This window comes from Geospiza fortis, unplaced genomic scaffold (genome assembly GCF_000277835.1).
Source record: "Geospiza fortis unplaced genomic scaffold, GeoFor_1.0 scaffold157, whole genome shotgun sequence".
In the NCBI taxonomy this organism is placed as follows: Eukaryota; Metazoa; Chordata; class Aves; order Passeriformes; family Thraupidae; genus Geospiza; species Geospiza fortis.
The window spans coordinates 8,172,417-8,177,333 of NW_005054314.1; positions in this window are offsets into that span (position 1 = coordinate 8,172,417).

The window sequence follows — 4,917 nt, forward strand, 5'->3', positions numbered from 1 at the left end:
CGAGGCACGCAGCCCGGCTGCTCGCACCTGCGCCTCGGGCCGCCCCAGCCCCGGCACATGCGGGACAGCGCGGGCGGGTCACCTCCCGGCTTTGTGTAGAGCCAGGGGCTGGCAGCAGCCTGGTCCTGAGCAGGAAGCTCTGCGTGCTCCCGGTTCATCTCTACTCACGCTGAGCCCTCCTTGGCAGGGGATGAGTAAGCTCCTGCTGGTAAACCTGGCCTCCAGGGCATTATTTCAAGAGCAGCAATAATTTCTGCACTGCCGGGGAAGGTGTTGGGTTATGCTCAGTGTGTGCAGCGCACAGGTCAGTTTGCCAGCACAGGTGTCCAAGGGTTTCTGGCTCGCTGTGTGGGTGCTTTTGTGGGTGCAAAGGAACAGTGGCTTTCCCTCTCCATGGCCATGGGAGTTCTTCAGCACTGTGCTCCTCCCCACCACAGGATGGGGACAGCTTGTCTGTCCATCCTCCCCATGTCACCAAGTGGCCCCATCACACACAGCTCTCACACACCATGGTAGCCTACTCTCAACTCCTTTGCCAAAGGACCGTGGTCACTAGCCCACACAACACTTTCATTTCCCCACTATTGCTCCCTCTCTCCTGCCTTCCTCTTTTACAGCCACGTCCTTTCCTCTTTAACTATCCCCATGTACAGATCCTCCCCAAGCACTCCCAGCAGAGGTTTGCCCTGGCAGCTCATGCTTGCTGCCCCTTGTTCCCCTCTCAGCCTCAGCTGCCATGGGGAGGTTTGAGCTCTGTGCTTGGCCATGTGTCTGTCCAGGCAGCAGAGACCTGGCAGGAAAAGGCCAACCCAAGTGACACAGAGGTGTGACATGTTTTCCTTAGAGATGCAGGGAACAGGGAGGTGGGGGTGAGCAGGATCCACCCCTTGGGGAGCTGCAGCATTCACCTGTCTGTGCAGCCTGGCTTCACCTTATCCTGTTTGCTCTGGTGCCAAACACATATCTTAAAGGAGGTTTGCTTGGCCCATCTGCAGTTCAAGTTGAGGTTGGCAATTTCCTGCCATCCAGGAGCTGCCTTAGGCTTTGATCACTGACTGATCTTGGCTCTCACCACTTTCTGCTGCAGTTCTGGGAACTGCCAGACGGCAAGTGACAAAGGGAAAACCCTGGCTGCCAGAGTGCAAAAGCCTCCCTTGCCCTGGGTGAGTTGTGCCACAAACCAGTGTGGTGCTGTGGGACATCAGGAAGGTGCCACAGACTGGCAGGGAGCTGTAGGGCGCAGGGGAGCCCAGTACAGGGCAAGGCACAGGCTGACTTAGGCACCTCCTGCCAGAGATGGGGTTGTGATCCTCCACATGTGTGTGTTGGGCCACATCCTCTCCTGTTGGAGTCAGAGAGGATAGAGCAGTGGCAGGGGCAGACCCCCAGCCACAAGCCCTGATCTGAATTCACCTCATGCTGCTGGTCACCAGGTATTTGCCCAAATTCCTCCTGATGGTGACTCAGCCTTCTCCTCCCTCCTCTGCAGTGAGGCCACAGCTCACTCACATCTCACGGAGCGTGGGAGGAAACCGCCCCAGAGCAGCAGGATGGGCCCTGGATGGGAGAGGCATGGATTATATTCTCCTGGCATTGCCAAGAGGGGCTGACACGAGGAACTCACCTGGTGCCCTGCAAGGGAAGGGTCACAGAGCCCTGCCAGGAAGGCCCAGCTCCTGGAATGTCACCCTCTGTGTGTGGGTGCCTGCTGGGGCCGTCCATGCTGCTCAAGCCACCACATTTCTAGGGGACATCAGTCTGGCAGGTGTCCTGGCCTCCCACAGCACTGGCAGCTGTGGGCCCATGTGTGTCAGGGTGAAAACGTGAAAGGCTAGGATAGGGAGGGAAAGTGCTGATGTAAAAGGCTTTTCTGTAAAGGTTCTCCCCTTCCTGGCTCACGCTCTGCTGCAACAGGGACATTTTGGACGCTGGTTAGCAAAATAGGTAACTCTTTACCCTCAGTCTTGAGGACAGGGCATTTAGGCGTTGTGTTCTGGTACTTCCTGTGCACCATTCTGGCAGGGATGTGGTTGGGACAAGTGCCTGGACTGCCCTCACTTTAGGTGACCACAGGACATTGGCCATAAGACACACAGAGATGTGTTTGCTGAGGAGATGCTCCCAGCTCCAGCTGATGTCCCTGGGTCCAGACTGGGGTGACTTCCTTGGGGCACAGACCTGGCTGTGCCAGCATGCACAGCCCCGTGTCTAAATCTGTATTGCTACATGCTGGGGTTGGCTGCAGTGAAAAAGCAACCCAAACCCAAACCTGCATCAACACCTCTACGGCTCCCCAGGACACATGGGGGTGTCATGGGCTGCTTCCTCAGACTCAGGGTCAATGCTGGAGCACTGCCAGCTTCTGGCACCAGCCACCCTGCCACGTGCAGCAACCCACAGCCCTGGCCCTGGCTGGCAAACCAGCTGGCTCTGTGGGACTGGGGTGCCCAGCACCCCTGGCAGGCTCTGCTGCCGGTGTGCACAGCGCAGGGTGAGGGGGAAGTTATTGTAAGCACAGCAGGGCCAGGGAGGGGACACTCCTGCCGCGGCCTTGCAGACGTCCATGTGACTCAGGGAGAGATAAGTACCCCGGTGCTTTTCCATGCCCGCAGAGGGGCCCGTTGCAGCATGTCACAGGGAGAGGCACCGGGGCGGTGTCAGCAGCAGCCAAGGTGCTCTGGGCAGCCACTGAGACTCCCTATCCCCAAAAGCAGAACTGAGGAGGGGAGATCAGCCCTGACACTTTGTGTTTCTGTCCCAAAAGCTTTACTTGGTTCAACTCAGCCTCTGGCTCTCAGGGATGGGGAAAGGATTCAGGCTGGCTTTACCTGCCTGCCTCTGCTCCCTAAGAAAAACCACCCCTGAGCAGGGACACATTGTCACCCTGACAAACCACCCTGGCTGCTGGCACTGGGAAAACATTCCCATGTCCAGGATAGTGGTCTGTTCTGGGGACATCAAGGTGCTGAAGGGGCACAGCCACCCTTCCCAGTGCTCAGCCCAACAGAGCAGCAGCCCCAGCTGGGCCTCTGCATTGCTGGCCTCTGCCCTCAGCCCATGGAAAACCCCACACGCTGCCCCGACAGCGCACAAACACCAAACTCTTACCTGCAGCTCTTTCAATTCTGCTTTTTAAGGGGTGGAGGCAGTGGCAACCACACAGGCAGTGTTATTTGCAGTCCTTGGCAGGCAGTGTGGGTGGAGGCAGATAGATAGGCACTGTGTCCAGACAGGCACAACAGCCCTATGTGTTTGTCCCCAGCTGACCAGGCTCGTTAGGAACACTGACCAAAGCTGTCAGCTGGCAAGTTTTGGCTACTCTGCCTCACCTCCTTTGTAAGTGGGCTGGTGTGTTCAGTGACCCTCAAGGCCAGGTGGAGGTGAGGAAGTCCTAGCAGTAGCCAGGAAGCCTCAGCATAAACCTGGAGGCACTGTCAGAGCTCACCCACACTGTGCTGGCAGCCAACTGCAGGACCCAGGGATCTCCACCCCTGCAAGGCAGAGCTGGGTTCAGCCCAGAGTACCCAAAGGATTTACTGCATTCAAACCCATCCCTACAGGGCTGCAAAAACCACCTGCAGTCAAGGGTAGGGGTGGAGGTTGGCTCAAGGGAAACAGAAGGGCAGTGCCATGCAGTGATGGGAGAACTGTGCTCCAAGAACTGGGTGGGCAGAGCTGGCCTGGCCACCACACCAGCAGGACCCAGGCTAGAATCACCACTGCCAGCCATTCCAGCCCTGCTGACAAGGCACCAGCCCAGCTCCACGAGGTTTTAGGCAGGGGACACCAAGTTTCCCAAGGCAGAAGGCTCAGCCCTCACGCGGGCAGCAAGACACAGGTTAGCCTCTGCTTTTAGATGCGCCAAGAAACCACAATGGTGGTGGAGCACAGTGGCCATGATCATGCCAGCAAAGCTCCCAGTTCCCCAGGAACAGATCCCCAAACACCAAACTGGATTCACCCTGCAGGGAACCATCCCACATCGCCCTCTGAGCAACACTGAACAACCAGCACTGCTGCAGCACCAGGCACACCTCCCCACCCTCCACAGGGCAAGCCATGCTACAGCCAGAACCTTTGTCAGGGAAGAAGCCACAAGCCATAGGTAGATCATTACAATTTTTTATTTTATAATAAACGTCTCATTTTTCCCCCAAGGAAGACAAAAAACTGTGAGTGAGGCTACAGAACACTGTCAGTGAAGAATATGCAAGACATACCCAGGATGGAAGTGAGGCCAGAAAGGTTCCCCACTCCACCAGGCAGAAGGGGTCCATGCCCAGAAGCCTCCACAACCCTTGCTCATCTCCCCACTGCATCAGAGCAAGATCAGTGCTGTCTGTCACAAGAGGCAGCTGAAGCAGCAGAGATGGCATCAGGTCAGGCTACTGATGGACTGAGAGGACCACGCTTTGTCCCCCCACCTGCCAAAGCTGCCAGCAAAGTGGGACAGTGTGTTAGGTGATACAGCTGTTCTCTATACATGTAAGTGATGTAAATTTAAAAAAACCCACATGATTCATTTCAAAGCAAAATAATTGAGTAGTCGCTCTTCCTGCCAGGCAATCTCTCTCTAGGAAGACTTCACACATTCCTTCTCCTGCTCAATAGCTGCAAGAGAATAGAGGCCCATTAGTCTCTAGTGCCTTTTTTTTTTTTTGTGGAAGCACGAACTGGAGAAGGTTTCAGAGGATTCACTCAGGCCCTGGTGGCCAGTTTTATGGTTTGATCCCAAGTGGAGTGGTTGAACAGTCAAGTCAGAAGATGACAAGCCACACGTGTGCGTGGCAGCACGTCGGGCACCTGTCTGCGTATGTCCGCAGCAAAGCGATGCCCTGAGGGATCAGTTTGGCACCACAGCCCTCCCCGAGTGCCCATGCCCGCCGCCCCGTGGCTTTCCCCGGGCCAGAGCCCCGC